The sequence below is a fragment of the Pseudonaja textilis genome, chromosome 1 (assembly GCF_049901715.1).
Source record: "Pseudonaja textilis isolate UNSWEBS1 chromosome 1, rPseTex1.2, whole genome shotgun sequence".
Taxonomy (NCBI): Eukaryota; Metazoa; Chordata; class Lepidosauria; order Squamata; family Elapidae; genus Pseudonaja; species Pseudonaja textilis.
The window spans coordinates 184,538,278-184,564,576 of record NC_141990.1 but is presented as its reverse complement, the minus strand read 5'-3'; the positions used below and the strand labels follow the sequence as shown (position 1 = coordinate 184,564,576).

The window sequence follows — 26,299 nt, the reverse complement described above, 5'->3', positions numbered from 1 at the left end:
TTTCCCTTCTCATTCAAGAAGCTTCTTCAACTCTGACTGGCTGGTGGGGAATAGAAGGATTTATATTCCTTGCAGACAGCTGGTCATTTGCATTCTTTTAGAGAGGCCACTTTTAGAGAGGCCACTTTGTCCTCAGGGTCACCTCAGTAGTGCAAATAGGTGTGGAGGCTTCTTGGAATTGCTGAAAGGACTGTGTTGTATATCTGTGCTTTCTGCAGGATGTTTTCTGCAGTGTGTCTCTTCACTTGTTGAACACAGGTGCAGGCTCTTGGGGATGAATCTGGTCTCCTTTAGATCAGGGGTCACCAACCTTTTGGACCTCAGGGACCACCAAACTCATAATTTTAAATCCCAGGGACCACTAACCAGTTCTAAGGGTGTGGCTTAATTTGTGGGTGTGGCTTGGTCATGTCACTAGCTGGGCATGGCTTGTATGTAAATATTATAAATATTTATATAAATATTGAATTTTTTATAAAAAAGAGCAACTTTTACCCAAAATCAGGCAAAGCAGGCAGGCAGATTAAGTTGCTCACAGAATCACAGATTCATTCAGAAATCTATCTGCCATCAGCTAGCTCAGCCTATCACATAAAATTTGCTTGCAAGCAAACTCACAAAACTCACAACACACCAAGTATGTAAATATTGAATTTTTTATTTAAAAAAGCAACTTTTATCCAAAACCAGGCAAAGCAGGCAGGCAGATCGAGTTGCTGACACAATCATTCAGTGATCTATCTGCCATTGGCTAGCTCAGTCTGTCACATAAAATTTGCTTGCCAGGAGTCAGCACTGAATAATAGAACCTTCAGTCCTAAGGGAGGTTCGGCTGTGCTTAAAAGCAGAGCCGAAGATCTGAAGACTAGCTAGAAAGCAAGAAATCCAACCATTTCCTGCTTCCTAGCTAATCTAAATCTCCCGGCACAGCAGAACAGATGATGGTTGGAAAAAGCAAAAATAGCAATTTAGCAGGCAAGTTTGCCGGGTAAGGAGTGAGTGGGCAGGGAGGGTTCCCACGGGCCATGTGGGCGGCACAGCCTTGTGTTTCTGTGCAGCCTGGATTAATTACTTTGGGGGGGGGGGTTCTCTGGGGGTGAGATTTCTCTGTGGCCCACCAAAATTTTCTCAAGGCCCACCAGTTGACAACTGCTGCTTTAGATCATCTATTGGCAGATGAAGCTTTCCTTTCTGTAGCATATGTTATAATAAGTTATAAATTATATGACAATGCTGCTTAAACCAGTAAACATCTTGGTGTGAAATAATGTTTAGGACACTTCACAAATCAAATAGATTTTAATGGGGCAAAAGACAACAGTAGAAACTTAAAAGCTAATTTACTTGGCATTTTAAGGCCATACAGTTGGCATTACATCAAACCTTTGGGTACATAACATGTTGGTGATATGTTATCATTCCCTAATCATCCGCGTGTTTAAGGAATAATGTGGCTTTATGTGAGAGGAAACACTGTCTTGGAATCCATGGGAACAGGGATAAATTAGTTGGTAACAGCAATTGGTAGTGGGATAAATTAGGGGTGGGAACACATGCATTATTTTTCTAGTCTCTTATGTTGCAGCTTTTTCAAAACCAACATTTACTTATAGCAAGAGTGGCCACCTAATGCAGGACTTTTCATTTCATTTGCTTTTTCTTTAGTTAAATGTTCTGAAAATTTAGACTGAGTGAACCCAGAGAGGTGTGCACATGGTGAAATATCACGCAACAATTCACCCAATTGGATTGTTGACAATACCTTTGCAATGCTGCCAGAGGCTGGTGGAGTAACAGCACAATAAATGTGGATTGAATTGCAAATTGGTTACTGTTATACAATGACCATTGCCAACAGCCACCTGTCCAAACAAAATCCAGATCCTCACAAGAGGCATTATCAGTTTGCTAATGGAGATTAAATTAGCCCAGAGGCTCAGAGAGAGGAGGTACGGAGCAACATCTTTCTGATAAACAGTTTAGCAAAAACATGGAAAGCTTTCAGCATATCAGGGCATTCCTTTGTGTGTGGGTACCATGTTTTGACCAAGTATAGGCTTACTAACATTCCCTAAAAGATTAAGAATTGGTAAGTAAGAGTACCTATCAGGGATGGAGAATCTATGGCTGCCTGATATTACTGAATACAATTCCTACCAGTCCCAGGCAGTGTGTCCCAAACTAACAGGTGCTTAGAAATCTAGTTCAGCAATATCTGGAGGGCCATGAACGGGGTCCGATTCTTATGCATAATTAGCATAATGCTCATCACTATGTGTAATTAGCACAAAGCTAATGCCCAAGAAACAAGTTTGTTTTTCATTTAAGACATTTGATAACTTGCATTATCAGTTTAGTCTGTAACTGGAAGAAGTGGCTGGTCTATGATTCATTGCTCCATAGTTCTATTCTCAGAGGCAAGAAAAGAAACAGCTATTTGTCTGTTGTTCAGGTAGCCTCTGGAACCTGCCTAAGCTTATCCAACTTATTTTAATAAGCAGTTATATCCTAGTTAGAATGGCAACAGCAACTCTCATTTGCCTTTTACATAAAAACGGAAATAGAATAATTTGGGAGTCTCGTACTCCAGGAATTCCATTTGTAGGATGTAAGCCTATTTTACCTGTTCAATAGCTTCTCCAAACTCTGTGGCAATACCTTGATTTCAGATATAGAGTTGTTTGTCATCAGGTTATGCAATTAAATATTGAAAAACAAATCCTGGATTCAGTGGAAGATTGGGCAAACAGGAAAGGCCCTAGACAAATTCCCTACTACTAGGTGGAAAGTGAGACTTCCAGGAAGCAGAATTCAGGACCCCCAACTTTTTCTCCAGGACATTATCTTTAATAATGATTCTCCTGAAGTGTGTAGTTAACAGTTGGGTCCATAGGATCCTTACAGTAATTCTTCAATTATCTATTCAGATAGTAATATTTATGTCACTATCTTTTCTTATCAACTTAGGCATTTTTGTTATCAGGTTTCCAGTAGAAACATCATCTGCCATCTCTCTCTCTCTCTCTCTCTCTCTCTCTCTCTCTCTATCTCTCTATCTATCTATCTATCTATCTATCTATATATTCTTAAGTTTCCGTGGGTACTTACATGTATGGTATTCAGCTTTGTTCGGATATTTTCCCACGTCATTATAGTTATGCTTTTAAAGTTGTAGCAACGTTTCGGCAGAATCTCATCTGCCATCCTCAGGCTTCTGTATTGTGTTCGTCTGTGAATCGGACTTTCACAGCCATTTCTGTTTTAAATTTGGGGCTAGCCTACTGCTGTGCCAGAATGGTATTTTCTTCATCCTGATTAGTTGGGAGTCTTGGTCTGTGTTTATTGGTCTTGGAGTTTGCTGTGTTCTGCTTGATTGGTGTTTCTAATATCTTCTGTCTGTTTTGTGGCTTTTTTTGTCTTGATTGGCTGGCAACATTGTGTTTCCTGTATTGGAGGCTTTTAGTGCAGCTTGGCTCCGAGTAAATGGACGGCTATCATTTATTAGGAAGCTAGGTTTCGTCTGGGTGCCTGGTTGGGGTGTGGAGGTATCAGGGGGGATCTATTTGTGCCCAGGTGTTTGCCTGGCTTATGGTGTGGAGTTTTTGTTTGTGAGTGAGTGCAGGCTTCCAAATAATTGACAGTCTGGTGGAATCATCTCTTCTATTCATGCTTTCAGGTCTGTTTACAATCTCTATGGCTTCTCTGATAATTCTGTAGCTGGGGTTTTCTATAGTGGCTAGGGTTTTGGTGCCATTGAAGTCAGTGCTATGACCTGTTGCTTTCATGTGTTGGACTAGTGAGGAAGTGTGTTCCAGCTTTTTTACAAAAAAAAAAAAAAAATTGGGATTCAACCTCAAGGAATCAAAATGACAAGGAACTGGTTGTGACAGGCTGTGATTCCTTTGCAGAAAGAAGTAGAATAGACAATGATAAGTGCCGATATGGAGACATTGGAGATAATAGAAGAATAGAGAAAGAGCTGCTCTGAATTTCAACAAAGATGAACAACCTATTAGAATAGCCTGCCCCATATGGCAGAGGCTTTGGGGATTTTCCTGATAATTTGTAGGTAGATTCTGTCCATTCTTAGTTACTCTCTAGTATATGGAGGCACTTGGACATGTGATGCGACACCTAGAAAAATATAGAATACTTCACTTAATCCTCCAAGGAAAGATTAAAAGCAAACAAGATCTAGGCAGAAGAAGATCGTCATGCCTTCAATATCTAAGAGACTGGTTTGGACAAAACTCAACAGCCCTTTTTCGTGTGACTATTGATAAAAATAGGATCGCCAACATCCAATGACAGATATGGCACAAGAAGAAAAATAGGGAGGCAACTATAGCGTTGGACAAGGTTACCTGGTGGCCTTTCTCCATCTGCCCATCACATGCAGCTTCACTTTGCAAGAAGATGAAGCAACTGAAAAGATACCTAGACAGCCATCATATAAAACCAGAAGTGGACCACTGATACGAGTCAGCTCTGAGCCTACTTTGGCAATAAGAACAGCAAAGCTTTAAGACTCTCCCATGTCTATCCTCTCCTACTGGAGGCCCTTTTCTGAGTGACTTAGACAGGTGAGGCAAAATACCCATGGTTTCTTCTAGGTAAAATAGCTTGTATTTCTTTTGCTTTGGCATGTCCAAGTGAGGTAAGCAGGCAAACATCTTGCATTATGATCTGGAGGCTTTTGAGCTTGTGGAATCTGAGGAAGCAGAAAAGGGTTTAGTACATTTTTATCCCAAAGCATTCATATGGCCCCCGCAATTCAAATAAGATGACCCTGGGTGTCATACAAGAAAGTAAACAACGGGGGGGGGGGAACAAAGCTATAACTCGTTAAAGTAACCCAAATGTGCAAAATGCTGAACTAACACAATTGATTAAAATAACCAGTAGGGTTTTTCCCCTTCAAAGACCTTTGAAATGTCTTAACTGCCTTTCTAAAGACCCTCAGGTTCAGGGCCCATTGTATATAGTCAGGTCTTTAGTATGAGCTCTGCCACAGGTAGGCTTCATCATTGTCTTGCTGGGTGCCAGCAATGGGGCATGGATGGCTAGATTCAGATGGTTAGTATTCTTTTGAGAGATGTTCATCCTTCCCCGAAGAGAGTAGCTTTTGATCCACTTGTGTTTAATAACTTTCAGTGTGGTGTTGGGATATATAGGGATTACCTTACACAATATTATCTTCATCCAGTCTGATCATCAGAAAGGCTCTATTGGGGTTCCTGGCCCCTAGGAATGGGACATGACAGTCAGTGGCGGGATTCAAAAATGTTTACTACCAGTTCTGTGGGTGTGGCTTGGTGGGCGTGGCATGGCTTGGTGGGCGTAGCAGGGGAAGGATACTGTAAAATCCCCATTCCCTTCCCACTCCAGGGGAAGGTTACCACCAGTTCTCTGAAGTACACAAAATTTCCGCTGCCGGTTCTGCAGAACTGGTCAGAACCTCCTGAATACCACCTCTGATGACAATATTTTCTTGTAATATTCTGGGCTTGACTCTTTTGTTTAAAAAGACCTGGAAAACGTCTTTGGGCCTTAGCATATAATATGATTTTTACCTTATATAATATGATAATAATAATAATATAATATGATTTCTTACCTTAATGACTATTGTATGTTCTTTGTGTTACACTGTTTCTTTTTCTGTTTTTGCTTTGGACCACCAATGCCTGGGAACTGGAACAATATACACATATAAAAAAGAATAAGTACAGGTAGTTCTTGACTTACAACAGTTCATTTAGTGACCGTTCAAAGTTATAACAGTCCTGAAAAAAAGTGACTTACTTTTCACACTTATGGTTGTATCTCCCTGGTCACCTGATCAAAATTCAGATACTTGGCAACTGATTCATAGTTAATGACGGTCACAGCACCTTTTCTGTAATTTCTGGCAAGCAAAGTCAATGAGGAAGCCAGATTCATGGTTAGTAACCGTGATTCACTTAATAACTGTGGCAAGAAAGGTTGTAAAATGGGGGAAAACTCATTTAACAACATAAATTTTGGGCTAAAAATTGTGTGGTCGTAAGTCAAGGACTACCTGTATTGCTAGGGGAAGCAATTATAATTATACCCCACTTCATCAGCAGACTGCTGTGTGAAGCATCCTCTATCTCAAGGGTTTCCAACCTTGGCAACTTTAAGACTTGTGGACTTCAACTCCCAGAATTCTGTCTTAAAGTTAAAGTCTTAAAGTTGCCAAGGTTGGAGACCCTTGCTCTATCTTGAATCCACTTTGGAAATCATTTTCAGAGTAGTGTGTTCCCTGATGCTCAAATTCATTAACCCTCCAGCCCAAGTTTGATTGTAATGAAAATTCCATCAAATGTTCTCTATGTAACAAATACGCTCATCATGACTGCTTGGGATTACCCGAGCAAATGATTCAATACCTAGAATCATCCAATGAATTTCCATATCTCTGCAAATCATGCAGACCCAAATTGGATCTGTTTGAAAGAGTTGATACCGTAGAAACACGAATAACATCCCTTGACACCATAGTAGCATCCCTGGACACTTTAAAAGAAAGATTATCCAACCTTGAAAAAAAAAAGACACAGTGCAAAAACCTGAACATCCAATAGCTACAAACCACATCTCTACCCAACAACCACAACCCAATCCACAAAAAAACATAAATCAGACAAATAATGATATCCCAATCCTCATCAGAGAAGCTGTTGAGCGCGAACGGAAACGTCCAAACGCCATCTTATTTGGTCTAGAGGACATCAATGACAATGATGACATCAGCTGTCCGAAACATCATCAGTGATTATCAAGCATCAACTATCTCCCCTGATGAAATACTTGACATTTCCCGCATTGGCTGAGAGCTCAAAACTAGAGACGGCTCTGTGGCCCCTCGCTTCTGCAGGGTCATTTGCAAAAATGAATCAAGCAAACATAAATTCATTTATACTATACATTCACTTGCCAAAAGCAACACCAACCATAAGAACCTCCATTCTCGCCCTGACCTAACCATACAGCAACGTGCCCATTCCTGTTTACTCCACACAGAACTCAAAAACCGTCTAGACCAGGGGTCCCCAACCACCGGGCCCCGGACCGGTACCGGTACCGGTCCATGGATCATTTTCTACCGGGCCGCCAGTTTGCTGGGTGCTGCCATCTTGTTTCGACAGACATGATATTCTTCCGACTAAAATCAGAATTCCGATTTTTGGAGAGAAATCAGCCCCACTTTTCTTCTCCTCCTTCCCCTCCCCTCGGAGGCCCCCTGAGTCAGGAGTTGCTACTGCCCGGTGCAGCTCCACGCGGCTCCAGTCCCGCGTTGCCTCAGGAAGGGAAAAGCAAAAAGGAAGAGCCGCGGTGGCGCTTTGCAAAGAGGACTGGTGAAGGCTAAGCGGTGTTGCAAATGATTCCTGGCTGCCCAGATGTAAATAAGCGGTTTTTGCCCGGGAAGCCCATTCTCACGAGTTTAAAAGGCTCATGTAATAATACGCCTTTCTCTCTCTCCCCCCACCCCCACAACAGGGCGTGCTTCAATGACTCCTCAGGCCGCTCTCGCTCTTTCAAAAGTGTGAAGCGGGAGTCAGTTGCAGGAACAACTGATCCGAGGAGCGGGGACACAAGTCGCAACCGCAAGGCTAGTGGCGGGCGGAGTGGGGGGGGAAGAAGACTATTATTCCTGTTATTCTCGCACTGTGGGGATAGTGAGTGGGTGTTTGAGTGGGTGTTCTGTGTGTGGGCATGCGCGCTGATGCCGGGCGAGAGCTGCCTTTGGGGTTATAGAGCCGCCGCCTCTCGCTGAACTACCCGTGCCGGATGCAAAAAAGTTCTTCGTGGGGAGGAAAGTGGACCCACGTCATGCCCTGGGTCACTTCTCCATCCCCTCCCCCCCAGCTACCAGGTGCCTCCGTGATCAGCCTGGAGGAGCCCTGCCGCCTTTAGCCCGCAGCTCGGAGGATCTCATTCAGGAGGGCGAGGAAGAGCCCGAAAGCACCAGCCGAGGCTTCCGTGCAGGGAGGGGTTGCTGGGGAAGACCTGGAGGGGAGGTGGGGGGGAGAGGAAAGAGAGAAAGGGGGGGTGTTAGTTGAGGTCAGGGCGGGGAGCTGATTGGATGCTTAGCAGGTGCTTAGGCAACCCCTGCACCTCTGGCTACTTTTCAGATTTTTTTTTCAGAGGGGAATATCATGCCTGTTTCGACGAGAAAGTGCTTCCAGGTGAGCTTTTCCAGTTGGAAAGCGGCGTTTGGGTCCTGAAGGAATCCTCACGCCTTAGTTTCATCGAAGGGGGGGAGCGGCTTTGAACGAAGCGCCGTCCCGATGGCGGAGGAGATTAAGAAAGCACAAAAAAATACAAAAAAGGTACAAAGGAGGAGTTGAAGGTAGAGGGGAGAAGCCGGGGACGGCTGGCTGGCTGGTCGCTCGGCTCGCGTTGCCTTGTCATGTGTGCTGATGCCATTACTGGGCCATGGATCATTTTGTGATGCCGGTACCGGGCCGTGGCACAAAAAAGGTTGGGGGCCACTGGTTTAGACAATGGAGAGAAGGACCTGTACATTGACTACCATGCTGACTGTATCAAAAGTAAGTCACACAACCCGCAATTCAGCTTTAACCTTCAACCACAGCCCTACTTCAACCAATCCACCATCACCCAAGACTAGGCACGCATGCCCCTAACTACTTCAATTCCAACTACAGCTGGCCTTAAATGCAAGCTACTCAATGCAAGAAGCCTTGTGAATAAAATACCTGAATTTCTCCTCTTACTAAATATGGCTAAATTCGACATCATATTTGTCTGTGAAACATGGTTCAACGCATCTCTCCCTGACTCCATTACCACAGTAAGAGACTATCATGTTTACCGATCAGATCATGAAATTTGTAGAGGAGGTGGTGTTGCTATCTTCTATAAAAAGTCCTGACATCTAAAAAACATCCAAGTTACCCAGGAGCTTGCTCTTCCTGAGACCTTCATCTGTGAACTATCCTTAAATATCACATTTCGACTCTTACTATGTTACAGAGCACCTGATTATGACATCGAACATGTAAACAAGCTAAATTCAATACTAACATGGGCAACATCCTGCCCACATGCTTTTATCTTTCTTGGTGACTTCAATCTACCTCATATTAACTGGACCCTAAACAAATGTACAACTGAACCCATACATGCAACCTTCTACAATGCTTTTACAAATCTGGGACTGGAAAAACTAGTAACCAACAATACTACACTTAGCAACTGCCTTGATCTCATCTTCTGCAATAGTTTGAATTTAATTTACAGAATACAAACTAAAGAACCCTTTTCCAACAGTGACCACAATATGATTGACTTTTTTCTCAACATACGCCCACACAAAAATCATCACAATGACGTAATCCCCAATTATAACTTCAAAAAAGGCAACTATGATCTTATAGATAACGATCTCTCATCCCTTGACTGGCAATCTCTATTCAAAGGATGCAATACTGTTGAAGACCATTACAACGTATTTTTACTTGAAGTCAAAAGAGTCATCAAACTATATGTACCAACAACAACACTCAAAACAAAACAAAACAGATTACCCATAACAATAAGGAAACTTCAATCCAAAAAGAGATCACTCTGGCAGAAAAGCAAATCTGGTCACGTTGCCAATTTCAAAAGCCGATACAAAAATTTATGCCACCAGATAAAGACTGAATGCACCAATTATCACATTAAACAAGAGGAAAACCTTCTATGCACCAATTCAACCCATGCTTTTTACAATTTTGTAAACAACAAACTAAAAGACTCAAGGTCCATCCCGCCCTGAAAGGACCTAATGGTAAAGACTGCAACGACGACACCATTAAAGCTAACATCTTTAGTACATTATTTGGCTCAGTATTTGTAAACAGCAATGGTTCATGCCCAATATTTCCTAGCCGAACCACAGAAAATACAATGATCTAATACATATCGATTTTACAGAAGACAATGTTGAAAAAGCACTATGCAATCTTAAACCGTCGCTATCTATTGGACAGGACGGAATATGTGCCTACTTCTTAAAAAAGCTATCCACTGCCATAGCCGGACCTCTAAGCATAATCTTTCAGGACCAGCTCCTTGCCTAACCTATGGTCAAAAGCCACGGTCATCCCCATCTTCAAAAAGGGAGACCCCAGCCTAGTTGAAAATTACAGACCAATCTCTTTATGCTGCATCACCTGTAAAGTCATGGAATCAATTATTAACCAATCCATTATCCTCCACTTAGAGACAAACAACCTACTCTCCAATATACAATTTGGTTTCAGAAAAGAACTATCCTGTAATCTGCAACTCTTACACTGCAAAAATATATGGACAACACAACTCAATCAGGGCAAAACAATAGACGCAATCTACATAGACTTCTGTAAAGCCTTTGATTCAGTGGTACACAACATACTACTCCTAAAACTAAAATCTTATGGTATCTCTGGACAACTGCATAACTGGATAGAAGCATTCCTGTCAAACAGACAACAAATGGTCAAATGGGAGTGTCCTATCAAATTCTGTATCTGTCAATAGTGGTGTCCCCCAAGGCAGTGTTCTAGGACCAACTCTCTTCATACTCTACATAAATGACCTCTGTGATCATATTAAGAGCAACTGCATTCTCTTTGCTGATGATGTAAAGCTGTTCAATACCACAGACAATACTGCTATCCTTCAAAAAGTCCTTGACTATGTATCAGAATGGTCAAACAAATGGCAACTTCAAATCTCAACAAATAAATGCTCTGTCTTATATATTAGCAAAAAAAAAATCAGAAAATAAAATACCAGCTGAATAGTCAAGACTTTGTTGAAGCTCTGTAAAGGACCTTGGAATACTCCTCTCTAATGATCTAAGTGCTAGAGCCTATTGTAACTACATAGCCAAAAAGGCATTAAGAGTTGTTAATCTAATCCTACGTAGCTTTTTCTCTGGTAATATCACACTACTAACTAGAGCATGCAAAACATTTGGTAGACCAATACTCGAATACAGCTCCTCAGTCTGGAACCCACATTATGTATCTGATATTAGCACAGCTGAGAAAGTCCAGAAATATTTCACAAGAAGAGTTCTCTACTCGTTGTAGAATACCTTATGCCACCAGACTTGAAATTCTAGACTTAGAAAACCTTGAATTATGCCATCTTTGGTCTGATCTAAGTATGGTATATAAAAATCACACATTGCAATGTCCTATCTGTCAATGAATACTTCAGCTTCAAGCATAACAACACAAGAACACACAATAGATACAAACTCAAGGTTAACCAAACTTGATTGCAGGACATATGACTTCAGCAACAGAGTGGTCAATGTCTGGAATACTCTACCTGACTCTTTGGTTTCTTCCCCAAACCCCAAAAACTTTAACCTAAGACTGTCTACTATTGACCTCACCCCTTTCCTAAGAGGTCTGCAGGGGGCGTGCATAAGTGCACCAACATGCCTACCATCCCTGTCCTATTGTTTCTTTTATTTTTCTTATATGTACCCATTTCATGTATTCATAACTATGTATATACTTATACCTATTCTTTTGTAAGCGATTGACAAATCAAATAAATAAATAAACAAACAAACAAATAAATAAATTGTAGTTCCCACCTGGCAGCAGAGCCCATGGTCAGTGGCAATAAACATCAAAGTTCAAGGACATCCACAGAGTGAGCTAGTTTAAAATACATGTAATACTTGTTTTTCAAGTTGTTGAACCACAAGGAATGTAACATTTCTTCGTTTTTTCCTGTATGAAAAAGTTAACATTGAAAACAGAAGAAATGAATTTCCTCATTTTACTAAAGCAAAATTAGATATTCCAGTTCTACAGCAAAAAAAATTTTCAAGGGGAAAACCAGGAAGAACCAAGATGCCGAATCCACACTTTGACACTTGTGATTTTGTTTAAGTAATTTCAGTTTCTGGTGTTAAAAGTATTCTCCCTACCAATACTGCCATAGGCATCTTTGCCCACAGTGGGGAGTGAGGAAATATCACTGTGCAAATTCTAAGCACTATGTACTCTACCTGCACAAACACAAAAGGGCAAAGCTTGCTTTGTGATGTCACAGCACGTATATTGCCATTTTGCCATCATCAAAGTTAGGAATGGATGCCCATGCTTCTGATCTGTTTTTTGTGTGTTTGTGTGTGTGTGTATAATTGTATGTAATTGTATATAGGTATGTATGCATATACATACACCAACACACACATACATATCTATACATATACACACTTCTATGAATAAATGTGTGAATAAATGTGTATAGAAATATATAACATGTACATGAGTGGCATGGTGGCCTTGAGGTGGAGCTCTCACCTCATAACTCATATTTCTCTCTCTGGGTGCAAAAAGAAAATGTCTGCTGGGAGCTACACTCAGCTCCATTAAATCATACCTCATGGCTAAGAGGCTGAGCTTGTCGAACAGAAAGGTCGGCAGTTCAGCAGTTCGAATCCCTAGCGTCGCATAATGGAGTGAGTTCCCATTACTTGTCCCAGCTTCTGCCAACCTAGCAATTTGAAAGCATGTAAAAATGCAAGTAGAAAAATAGGGACCACTTTGGTGGGAAGGTAACAGTGTTCCGTGTGCCTTCAGCATTTAGTCATGCCAGCCCCATGACCATGGAGACATCTTCGGACAGTGCTGGCTCTTTGGCCTTGTAACAGAGATGAGCACCACCCCCTAGAGGCAGAAATGACTAGCACATATGTGCGAGGGGAACCTTTAGTTTAATATGTGTGTGTGTGTATGTATGCGTGTGAATTTTTAATCGATTGAATTTTTGAATTGAATTTTTAATCGATTTCATGAATTACAGAAAGCAAAATATATTCCTGTACTGAGGCAAACTTATCTAATGTTCATTTCCAAACATAAACCGGTTAACTTCACATTATGGCTGATTAGAGTACCAGCTAAAAGGCTGTTTTTACTGTTTCCACTTCTTTTTCCCCTAAATTTTCATCTTCTTGGTCCGCATCTCTCTTACCTCTTGGGTACAAACTAAGCTGTAGCTCGGGAATAAGCAGCTTAGACGGCGGCTGTGTTCAGCCAAACCCACTGCAGCTGTTTTTCAAGATAAGAAAAAAAGGCTTATGAAACTCCAATCAAAGCAGGAACCAGTTGAATATGACAAACAAAATAGCCTACCTCATTTGCATAGTGAAAAAAAATCCATTTATGAACTAAGGCCATAAAAACAAATGTTTTTGCTTGAAGTTTGTGTTGAAAGGTGTCAAAATGTTTTCTTTCGAGGATTCGATTTTCCCGCTGGGAGAGCTCTGGCGCAAGGATACAGACAACTGCTTGAAAGCTGGATCTTTTTATTTTTCAGGAAGGCGGGGGACAGCGAGAAGTCTGCGTTCCTGGGCTAGCTAGCTTGTCCCTGGTTTTTTATACCCTTTTCTCCCTTTGTAAGTTGATTTTGTGTGAATGTTTGTATTTGTGCTTAATGTTTCAAATCCTGTTTGTCTTTATTCCCGCCGGAGGGCAAACTCCACGGGGTGCAGAAGGCAAACTCCGGGGGGTGGCTAGATTGTATTATTGGTTTTCTCTAATCTCTTTTAGCTTTAAGATAGTTTTTCATATTTGTTCTGTGGCAATCTCCTGTCTGTCCCTTTTGTAATTTATATTTTGTGTCTGTTTGTTTTGCTTATTTGGTATGTCCTGTGTTTGTAAGGGCTTTCTAAATTATCTTTTTGTTTCCTTTTCTTATTTATCTAGTTTTCTTAATTACTTAGGCTTTTGTCTACAAGGATTCTTTAATACCTTTTTTATTTGATTCCTTTTCCTATGTAAGTTTGTTTTATGGCTGACCTGATGTTCCCCTTGGGCTTTTCCTGTTTTTGTGACACTACTGTCTTCGTGAAGTTCCCTTTCCACAATCTTTCATTTTTATTTTTAGAGGGCAGTCTCTGATTGAGTGTCTGGGTATACTTGGTATTCGTGATCAATCTGGATCATCATCAGGGCCGCCTGTCTCCCCTCCGATTTTCTCTTCTGAGAAGGGATACAGGCCTTTAGGCAGCTAAGGCAGGGTGGTATGCATCGACAGAGGCAACACATGAGGGCTCCCTCCAAAGACACAAATATGATGGTAGTTAACATTTTAAGATATTCTGTATTTGTGCCGCTATTTAGAGATCATCCAGATATTTACAGTCAGAATCAGGCAGCCTTGCATAAATGCATCTGCTGCATTTGCAACCCTGTTGGAAAAGTGTCCTGAAGTTACCTGTACTTTAGCAATATTTGAGAATCCTGTTTCCAGAGCCCCCATTTTTGGATTTCTACTAAATAGTACCTCCCAGTGGCTTACAAGGGCAATTGTCCCTGTGCCTCTATATCCTCAATACATAACCACTCAAGAAAAGTGATTCAATTGGCTTAGCTCTTTACTGACATAATGGAAAGATTGATCAATCAAATGGCAAAGTTTAATTTGTTTAATAACTGAGTTTTATGTCTGTTCTAAATATATGTATTTGGAGATAGAGGGAGGGAGATGGAGGGAGAGGGAGAGTGGGAGGAATGGATGGGCGGGGGAAGAGAGAGAGAGAGTTCTGAGTTTCTCAGATATTCCTGCAATATATGGAATGAAATCTTGCTCCATTTGTTCTCTTCTTTAGCTGACATGGAGATGATTCTGCTGGATCTTTTCCTGGATTTGATGAAGGCCCAGCTGGGATAGCCAACTGAGGACTTCCTTGATATGTTCTAGTTCTTTTTCTTTTCTCTCTTTGCTCGTAGGCAAATCCTGAGTAATTCGCATGGAGAGAAAACAACAGGCATGAGGTATATTTGCTTTGTTTCTTACCTTCATTCCGGTCTATCTGTCAACCTTATCAATTCAGGAACAGTGTTGGAAATAAGAGTACAGTTGTCCCACAGCCTGAAATTCTTGTTGGCTTTTAAATTAAAAAAGGGATCATTCTGTTTATCTATTGAGATACTATCCCCTTTTCTTTGCAGGATCATTCCCAGAAATTCCTAAATTATTAACTAGGCCGCTATCACTGATTTTTCTTATCAAACTGCATGCCTCCCCCATAGCAGTTTGTAAAGTACAGTACTATGATGAAAAAGAAAATTTTAAAGTATTTACAAAGTCAAAACAATACTCCAGTCTTGAAGGGGAGAGCAACAAAAGAAGCAACAAGGCAGCAGTGAGTGATTTACTTTTCCACCCAGCAGCAATGAGGAGGGGGAAAATACGAGGCCTGCTGCAAAGTCCCTGGGTCTTGATTGGCCTTGTGACCAGGAGAAAAAGAATGCAGCAAATATATAGGCATCAGAAATTGCCTGTTATAATGATGGTGATGAACGACAGTCACAGGACTAAAAATGGCTTCTGCTCCAGGAGTGATTGAATCCAGATCACACAGCTGCAGAGACCTCTTGTCACAATTTTGGATTCTTATCATAAGTACACATTAGGGAGGCGTTTATAACTTCGAACAGTCGTTAAACGGCCATTCAGGAGCTGTGGTGGCACAGTGGGTTAAAATGCAGTATTGCAGGCTAACTCTGCCCACGGCTAGCAGTTCAGCCCTGACCAGCTCAAGGTTGACTCAGGCTTCCATCCTTCCAAGGTCAGTAAAATGAGGACCCAGATTGTTGGGGGCAATATGCGGACTCTAAACCATTTAGAAAGTGCTATAAAGCACTATGGAGTGGTATATAAGTCTGCTATTTCTATTGCTATTCATACCTTGAGAATCACCTGTAAACTGGCAGATGGAACATTGCAATGCAAGCCCTAGTTCTTCTAAATGTACATGTACATGATACATACCAAAGGGTGCAAGGTTTGCAGTATAATACTCCTGCCATATTGCCAAGGTTTACCCTGATACCATAGAAGCCACTGCTAGTCATGAGTAAGTAATTTACTTTTCAACTGCACTGGACCAACAAGTGGTTGTTACCACAAATCCCATGCCAGTTGCAAATAAGTAGGAAATATCAGAGTTTCTCTTAACATATCTTACTATTAAAGTAATAAAAGCAGGATAAAAATCTTATAAATAAATAACCCTCTCTTTGCCTTTCTAATTACTATAGCTGAGAAAAACTAGGTTCAATCCTAACATAAAAAGTGTAAAAGTCTAAAAAAGCAAAGTCTCCCCAAAGCTGATTACAGATTTATTTCCTGAAATGTTAATTGGGACTTTTTGGAGAACTTATTAACTATAAATAGTATCAATTCTACATGAGTTCATGATGCAACCAGGACAACTAGAAAGAGGATTAATTTACCCTGATTAAATGTGTCCAGACTATGATGGAAAACAGAACAAACAAAACAAAACAAAGAAAATAGAAGAACAAAGGACTTCAGGAACAATGAGTTTTTCTACTGCTTGTTTTAGCTTATTGTTTTAGTTACTCAGTTCCAATGCTGAAATCAGTTGGAAATTAAATCAATTTAAGAAAACTGATGACTGGATTTCCAACTATTCTTCAGTTTTGATAATGAAGCTGTCCAGATGTTTCTATCTAAATGGTATTAACCACAGCGCCTACTTACTGGATTTCCTTACTACTTTACATTTTCTATTAATGGCCTGAAGAAAGCAAAAAACAACAGCCTTTCCATAGTGACAATGTATGGTTTCTTTTTATTCCAATTTCACATTTCTTGGGGGGAGGGTGGTAGTGTGTGGGTGTGTGGTTTATGCTGGACACATGAATGTTACATAATTAGGAATAAGTAAAAGTTTCACTTCTTAAAAAATGCTGTCACAGACCCAATTCAATAGTTGCTCATGGTGCTTAATGAAAAAATACTGATTCCGATTGCAAAAGACCAGCAAGTACATATGTACACCCAAGTAAACAAGTAAGCAAGTAAATAAGCACACCCAAAGAAACGTAATATCTCAGGCAATCTTAATCCTATTTGTTTAAATCAAAAGGCCATTGTAATTCAGGTGATTGCCTCAATGCCTTATTTGTGTGAGTTTATGTAGAGAAGTTGCATCTCCACTCACTTTAGGCTTATCTTTCGCCCCCAGTACCATAATAAATCAATTAAATCTGTGCTTCAGTAGAAAGGTGTAATCGTCTCCAGTCCAAAATAACTTCTAAAAATTCTCCTACACAGTACATCAGAATTCAAAAATCAGAATTTAGCCAGATTAATTAGTCCTCAAGAATGGCAACAAACCATAGGGATGCTGATCTCTGAGGGAAAATCCCTTCTCATTGTATGGAATAAAGAAACTTGCTATGGGTGTTTAAAGGGAAGCACAAAGATGAGCCTCCTATAGCTGGTTACCTCCTCTGGGCAACTGACTCAGATTTTCCTCAGTCCGCGTGGCATGTCCGGATCACCTGCCTCCCCCTCACCTCTGTCTCTGCCTGCTGCTTGGATAGGTAATCAATGCATCTGTGCTGCACAGGCTGCGGCTGCTGCCAGACACTGTTGGCCCCCATGCCCCTACTGCCTCTGGTTCTGGTCACCCCTCCCCAGGGCTGATGACAATCTTCACTAGGGCTTATTTTGGGTACGGTTTATATTAGGTGCATGCTTTATTTTCAGGTAGAGCTTATTTTGGGGAAAACATGGTGTGTATGCACATACATACACACACACACAAAATGTGTGGGTTTGAGTGTGGGTGTCTGTAGACCTCAACTTCCAATCACAATTCAGCCCAAAATTTATGTTGCTAAATGATAAATTTGTTAAGTGAGTTTTGCCCCATTTTACAACTTTTGTTGCCACTGTTAAGTGGAGTTGTTAAACTAGTAACATGGTTGAGTGAATCTGCTTTCCCCATTAACTTGCTTGTCAAAAGATCACAATATATGATCACATGGCCCCATGACGCTACAAGTGAATCACTGAAGTTGTTAAATTAGTAACATAGTTGTTAAATGAATCTGGTTTTCTCACTGACTTTGCCCATCAGAAGGTTGCAAAAAAGGTGATCACATAACCCTGGGACACATAACCCTGTACAATCTCTGGGTGTTGGCCTTGGGATAGAAATCTCAATAAGTTGTGAGGAGTTTCCAGGTTACCACATTAACACATTAACAGCCTCTGAGACCTCACTTTACTCGTTCATTACACTGACAGGGTATTTAATTACAAGCAGGGCATAAATGTTGATGGTACGGATCTTGTTCTTCCCATTGAGTTGCTCTTCAAAGCCTGTCTTATCCTTTAGCAGTACTTGCCTTCTCATGTGATTGTGGGATAGCCAGGTACTTGTGGTTGGTCTGTATGTCTGCTATGTGGCCCACTGGTAGTTCAACCCTATCAATCTTAACCACCTTCTACATCGACAAAAAAGGGGACAGGGGAGGGGGAGGGGGAGGGAGGGAGGGAGGGAGGGAGAGATCCATTTCTTTGTTAGGTATTCATTATATAACCCTATCCCTTCCTATCCTTATAAACCATTCTTTTTCCACCACATCCATACACAATTCACACACTGTGTTTTGTTCTTTAAAATTTCTCGTATCTCTTTTTCATGATCTCATAAAACCCCATGGAACTATAGTTTGCTTGGTCTTTGTCTTAATCCACTCACTTTATCTTCATACTATATATTTGTTTAGCAATTCCATATATTTGTTTAGCAATTCCATATATTTGTTTAGCAATTAAGTCTTTAATTCTATATGTCCTTATAATCCAAATACTTCAACATATTTTTCTAGATCTGATCACTCATTTTTGTAAACACAGTATTAAAGTACACAAAGTAATCTCCTTGTTTTATCAGAGTACATGAATTAGCCTACTTGTTCTAGTATTTTGATGTAATATACAATTTACAAACTTTCATTCAATTTTCCTTGTTAAATACGATAATCTTGGTCTACATCAGACTTGGGCATTCTATGGCCCAAAGGCCACATCCAGCTCTTTGCCTATCCTTGTCCGGCCCATGGCAGTAGGAGCAGGGGTGGCAGTGGGGGTGGGGGCAGCTAAGAGATTTGGCCCCAGAGAAAGTGGCAGTGATGGCAGTCCTATTGGTTTGGCCTTGCACAACAGACCTAGTTTCACATGTGGCCCCTTGGGAAAATTAATTGCCCACCCCACTTACCTGTTAATTATTAGACATATACTTGTCATTGCATCATACAATCTTTGTTCAATTCATTGCAAACTATACACTCAGTTTTCAGCCTACAACTCAGCACTACCCTTATACAAAGACATCTGCACATTCCTATTCCCAACAATACACTTCTAATATCAACCTATTTCACATTTCCCTTTATTTAAGTCCACATGCTTCCGTAGTATTCTGAATTGTATTGTGACTCCAACCTCTTTCCAGGCTTCATTCAAGTCCAATTTATTTTTCTTTTGTTGGGAGATTAATCTATGAAGTCCTTCATGTAATCTGAGTGTGGTTGCTTGCTTGCAGATGTTTCATTATCCAACTTGATCTATCAGTGCCCTGATATATTCTCTTCTATTAGTAGATTAATCTGTTTTGTAATAATATACAGATGCACTTTCTCTTCCTGCAGTTTTTCTACTTGCACTCTGGTTTCTTTCTATTGCTCTCAAATAATAATTTTATTAAACATTACACTTAGAAAGATAACTAATACAAACAAAAAACAAAAAGAAAAAGAAAAATAGAAAATGCAGAAAGAAAAACAGCAAGAAAAATAGATGAGAAAAATAAGAATATAGTAAAGAAAAGGAAAAATATATAAAGAAATGATTATATCATTCATCACAATAAGTATTAACAATTTTATTGATGTCATTTTCTCTTAAAATACAACAAATGGTCTCTTCTTCCCATATCTCATCACTTGTGTACAAACAAATTTTTAAAACCTTGCTGTTCAATCCTGGTCAGCAAAACAACATTAAGGATGATCAAAGATAAGAACATACCTATTTAACTTTGATCGAATAAACCATATTTATATTTCTTCCTTTTACTTTTATATTCCTGATCTTCAATAGCAATAGCACTCAGACTTATATACCATTCTACTGTGCTTTACAGCACTCTCTGAGTGATTTACAGTGTCAGCATATTGCTTCTAACACTCTGAGTCCAGAGTTTACTGACCTCAGAAGGATGGAAAGCTGAGTCAACTTTGAGCCCATCAGGATGGAACTCCAGACTGTGAACAGACTTTGCCTGCTATATTACATTCTAATCAATACACCATCGGGGCCTTTAATCTTTTCCAATACTGTGCTAGAATTTGATTTCTTTCATTTCTAGGTGGGTTGTCTCCTTTATTAGTTTCCATCCATTGCTTCTTGTTCCACCTTTAGATGCTTTGGAGAATAGCTTGACTCCCCCTTCTTTGTGGCAGCCCCTGAGATATTGGAACACCACTATCATGTCACCCCTAGTCCTTCTTTTCTAGACATATCAAATTCCTATAATTGTTCTTCGTATGTTTTAGCCTCCAGTCCCCTAATCATCTTTGTTGCTCTTTTCTGGACTATTTCTAGAGTCTCAACATCTTTTTTATAATGTGGTGACCAAAACAAAGTAAAGTTGATGCACTTAGTGATGCTACCACTTCTCACCATTGTTTAATGGGATTTTAATATTATATTATTTTTCAACATACGCTGACAAATAATTTTGATTTTGCAGACTCCTGAGAGGATCTTGGGGGACTCCTAGGGTCTTCAGACCAAGGGGATTAAATAATAATTTTCATGAGTCGATTTGCCCAAATTATAATTGTTATATTACTCTAGTTAGCTCACCAAAAGCTCTAACCTCCAAATAACCAGTCAAAAAAGCTTTAATAATGAGAAAATACATTAATTCTTCTTTCCCTTACCTATTTTTTTAAGATGGCAGTCTAAAAAAAGGTCTAGTTGTAGATTAATTAGGTCCAAGATTAGATCTTAACTTTGAAGACTTTAGTTTGGAAAGAGTCTGCTAGCAATTGTTTTCAGCTGGCAATCCCGTGTAATAATTTTTCAAAATTAAACAGCTGGTGGACCCAAGAAAAATATCAGAATCTCATTAGAAATGCAGGTAGAGTTCAGGAACCTCCTATTTTGTAATGAAAGAACAGGGGGATTGGGTCTATGACAGGATGAGCTGTACTTGTAATAAACTGGACTCAGAGTTAAATCTTTTGTCTGTCTTCCAAAACTATACAAAAGTGTGAAACAGATATACAGAAACTTGACTAGTCTTCACACCAGAGGTGAGACATGATCTCGAAAGGCATGACATTATCTGATCATTATGCATGATCAGACAAAATGGAAATCTGTCAGCCCTTTGAGAAAGTCCAGGTCAGGACTGAGAGAGAGACATACCATAAAGTTATCAAAAATGTTAATTTGTTGTGGTAATGTATAGTTTAATTTATTGTGGTACAATAGGCATAATAAAAAAATCTTGAAAACCCGCCAACATTTCCTTCAACTCTTCTTAATCCAAACAAAACTCAAGCTGGATTATTTGGAATGTCTTTCTCATGCTTTCCCCTTTCTTGGGCTGCCATTTTTCTTCCCTTAGTGGCTCCTACATGTATTCATCAAGATTATTTCCACATTTCTCTAAAGAATCATAGTGCCTCTAGTCTAAATGTTTTCCTGTTTTTAGATCAGTGTTTCCCAAAGTGGTCAAGATCATCAACCCCCAAGGATTAATGGGAGTATCCATTATTGTTGTAATTATTCATAATACTATTAGTTAACATTTATTAAATTATTTTTCATGTAATTAATGTTTGGGGGGGTGTATCGATGAACAATCTGAAATTTCGTGAAAGGGTTGATAAGCTGAAGACTCGGAAACCCCCTATTTTAGATGAGTTTGCCATGGCAACTAAGAAACCAGAGGATTTGCATAGGGCATTTGGAGGGTGTTTGGACAAACACAGTTGTATCTCATACCTAGTCAATCTCTGAAGCATGGAAGTGACTAGAACACTAGATAAAGTTTCTAAAGCATGGCCTGTGCAGCTCCTTGGGTAGCTGAGAAATTATAGAAGAATTTAGAGAGCATCTTGGGGAAGGTATAAAATGACTGTTAAGGAGGGAATTGCAGAAACATGACACCAACCAGAGATCATAGTAAACACAACACCTTGATTTTGCTTAGTATGAGTTGGGACAGAGAAAATGTGGAAAGGCTTTCAAGACTGATTTCTATTTTGTATTAGGTAAGCCAGGTCAAGAAACAGAAAGCTCAGGGATGTCGGTTGTGCTACTTTATTCTACTTCATGCTATTTCATCACTATACAAGTAGTCTTCAATTTATGGCCACAATTTCCATTCCAAATCATAAGTCAAATTGGACCCGATTTTGTAACAAGTTTAATGTTATAAAGCTAAACAAATCAATCCTTAAGTGAATCAAATGGTTGTTAAGCGAATCATGCAACCATTAAGCAAATCCAGTTTCCCCAATGGGTATCTTTTGCTGGAAGTCAGAAAAAAGGAAAGCAAATCCTGATCATGTAACCTCAGGATGTTGCAACCAGTTGTAAATGCAAACCAGTTGCCAAAAGCCTTAGTTGCGATCACATGACCATGAATGGTGTGATGATCTTAACTGCACATAGAAAATCGTAATCATGCTTGCATCCATAAGAGATAATTATTATAAACGCCATGTAAGATTACAGTTCATCTGCCTGTGGGTATGTTATGTTGCAAAATATCAATGAGAATATGTAAAGGTTGAGACATAATGTGATGTTGCAAATTGTATAAGCCTATTCCACCTATGAGATTTTGTAAAATCGCTTACCATTCAGACAGGTTGTTTAGATAATCTTACTAGATTATCTAAACAACCTGTCTGAATGGTAAGCGATTTTCTGTTCTCTTAAATTTGACTCCTACAAAGCTCTTTGGAATGTGATCCACAGAAAAAATGCAGGTGGTTTAAGAGTTGCGGACAAGTCCCATGAACACACCTTCACATATTCACAAAGCAGGCTTAATTTTTTTGGAATTAAATCTGAAGTATTAAACAGTCCTATATAATTAAAGGCTCACTTGCTGCTTATTAAGGTCAAACTATACCTATGACATTAAGTCCCCTAATGTTTTAACTAGCTTGTTGTTTCAAACTTGGCAGAAGCTATATTAAACCATTTACTATGAGAGTATTATTTTTTCTTATACCTGTTATTGCAGTTATACATGTTGCTATTGCTTCCTGCTTTCTCATGTTTCGAAAGATTCTTCATGTTTAATTCTTGAACTTCATGTTTTTGAAGCTGAATATTTATTGATTGTTGGTATGACTATAACTGCATAACAAGCTGTGGTGGCACAGTGGTTAGAATGCAATGTGCAGACTAACTCTGCTGACTGCAAAAACTTTGCCCCTGACCGGCTCAAGGTTGACTTAGCCTTCCATCCTTCCGAGATCAGTAAAATTGGGGGCAATATGCTGACATTTGTAAACTGCTTAGAGAGGGCTACAAAGCACTATGAAGTGGTATATAAGTCAAAGTGCTATTGCTATTGCATTAAGAACCTGTGACACAGTTCATTCCTCACAGCAATTCTGGTTTCCATCCTCCCATTCTTTATGTTGGGAAAGACCAAAAATGATAGCATTTTTCTCCTTGCCTCAAAGCATTAGGAAGAGAAGTATTTCAACTCTTCACTCCATCACCATGGATATTGAAGTCTCTTCTGACACTTTCCTATACTCCTGTATTATTTTTCTTCTGGAACTAACAAAACCTATACAATTTCAGAAACGCCTTAGTGCCTTCTAGACTAGTGCAGGGGTGAAGGGACAAGATTATTTCCTTGGTAATGATGTCATCTTTTATTTCTTCACTTCTATCACGATGATGCTATTTTTCATTCCTCCACCTCTATCACACTGCAGAATCTGTATTCTGTGGAAAAGAGGAAATATGCAATTAATCTGAGTTTCTGGGTTGACTGGTTTTCTGAGAGTATAGCAAATGAAAACCACAAAGGAGGTGGTGTATGTGTATATGCATAGGTATATAATCTGTCTCCTCTCAGGAGCATTCATTATCTATAGAGACTTTTCAATGAACTACATACTGAAATCTGCCTCTCTTGTGCGAGGAACAGACCCTACCAGTATTCCCTCACTTCAAGATAAAAGGGGGTGATAGAATGAAGTGGCACCAGGGCAAGAAAGCTGTTGTTTTTCTAGGAGGAGCAGTTGTTAAATGAACAGGCAAAATATCTCAGTGGCAGAGGGAGGCATAAGGAATTAAATGAGCCATTGAAAAAAGATCCTCTACCATCAAAACAGCAACAAGACTCTTAATACATTGGTACATCCTTTGTAAAGACCAAGGGAATTGTCATGCCTCTGTTGGAGACTGACTCTGAGGAAGAGGAGGAACAGCTGACAGGGAGTAGAAGTGTGGCTCCGGAGGTTGTGGAGGAGGCTGGGGAAGGGCAGAGGCCGGCTGAGCAGTCAGAGGAGGACCCAGGCCCATCCCCTCTCCATCCTAGGGCAAGCAGGGTGAAGAGGATAAGGGAGAGATGTGGTCTCCTCAGGAGGAGAGGGCCTTGATCCTCTTCATGGGCTGCAGCTGTGACAACTGAATAAGAGTTTGTACCTGCGTACTGGCAAACGCTGGAAACAAATCATGTAAATATTTCTAGTTTATAGTTCCTCTGAGTTTGGCATCCTTCCCAGTGTGTGTTATCTGAGAACATCCTCCAGCCCTTATCTTGCCTGGTTTGTGTTGCTTTTTTCCTTCTTTATGTAACTGTGGGAGTTTTTTTTTGTCTTCCATCAAAGATATTCGGAGCTTGGAAGCAAACTGAAGAAATAAAAGGGGCTTCACCTGTTTTCCGTGACTGTGTTTGTTTTATAGCCCACCCTGGGTCGTCACAGGAATTCATCACACAAAGTTTTTGTGAGGGTGAACACTTCCCATTTTTGAGACTGGGCTTAGTAGTAGATGTACATAAAGAAATGTCATGACAGTATTGCCAAACCTCCCCCTTCAAGAAAGGAAGAAAATACAACCAACCATTTTGGTGCAAGTCTCCATCTCTCAGGAAAAGGAGAAAGGAGGAGGTAAAATGGTTCTTTGAGTGTGATCCATTCTGACTTCCATATGGAGGCCTCCTCCTCCTCCTCCTCCTCCAAAGAAGGTATCAGAAGAAGGTCTTCAAGGTTTTTGGGCCAAGAACTGAAGCTAAGAAGTATTGTAAGGCTAGAAATATGCTCGCTCATATGATTAAGCATTGGCCAAGTTATGAATAAAAGAGATTGAAGTCAAGATGAGGAAAAAAATCTGCATATTTTTGAGTAAAGTTATCACAAGTCTGTAGATATTTTAGGCTAGATTTTATGTTTCACTGAAACCCTTGTGATGTTTCTTCCAGAAGATGGCACCAGTTCTGAATGGCTTCTTTGAAGGCCAAAACCAGAATGTACAGGAAGAAGACATTGCTTGAAAACAGGGGTGGGATTCAATTTTTTAAACAACCGGTTCTGTGGTCATGGCTTAGTCGGGTGTGGCTTGGTGGTCATGTGACTGGATGGGAGTGGCCAACTCGACGTCACTCATGTCAAGGGGTGCTTCTTGCCTGGCCTCTCATGACAGTGGGGATGCTGCAGTGGTCATAAGTGTGAAAAATGGTCATAAGTCACTTTTTTCAGTGCCATTGTAACTTTGAATGGTCACTAAATAAACTATTGTAAGTCAAGGATTACCTGTACAAAAATACAAAAAGCTTCTTTGCTTGCAAAAAGCTTCCCTAAATACCAATCATTAGATTAAAAATACCTGTAAGCCAGAGTTACAAATCAGACAGGGTGCCAGAGCACCTTGAGGAATTAAAATAGTTAAAATGCAATGATAACTATCAGCAGCCAACTCTTGCTCATAAAGTGAAACCCTTTAGCAGAGAGGTCATTTAAGCTCTCCAGAAAAAGCACACCCAGGAAAAGCAATCCTTAGATCCATTTGCACCATTTAGAGATACCAGCTGGTCTCACTCACCTCACAAGATATCCTAAGGAAAGCATCCAGATTTAAGAAAAGGTCACATGCCCCCCAGAAAGGCAGTAAAAAAAAATCAGTGCCAAGCTTGCATACTGCCTCTTGGAAGTTCACCCCAAAAGGACAGTGCCAGATACCACTAAAGCAATGAAGACCCCTGTTAAGTCCAGTAGATCGGTCCCGGGTAGATCGGGTCGCATAGAGAGGCGAGACTCAAAGTGCACATTCAGCTCTTTATTGAATATACAGTTGGGTTCAAGACCTGTGAGCCGCTTGGCTTTATTCAGCCGGCCGGCGGCTCGGCGGCCAATGGCAGCGCTTTGAATTT

General features: G+C 40.2%; 1 long non-coding RNA gene across 1 annotated transcript; it reads right to left on the bottom strand.

The window, feature by feature from the left end:
- Positions 1–4,011: 4,011 nt before the first annotated feature.
- LOC113433896 (uncharacterized) lies at positions 4,012–11,760 on the bottom strand. The gene is made up of 4 exons (XR_015740747.1): positions 11,633–11,760; positions 5,618–5,694; positions 4,598–4,711; positions 4,012–4,134 (listed from the first exon to the last, which is right to left on the bottom strand). It is a non-coding gene; the product is annotated as an uncharacterized LOC113433896 (long non-coding RNA).
- Positions 11,761–26,299: the final 14,539 nt, after the last annotated feature.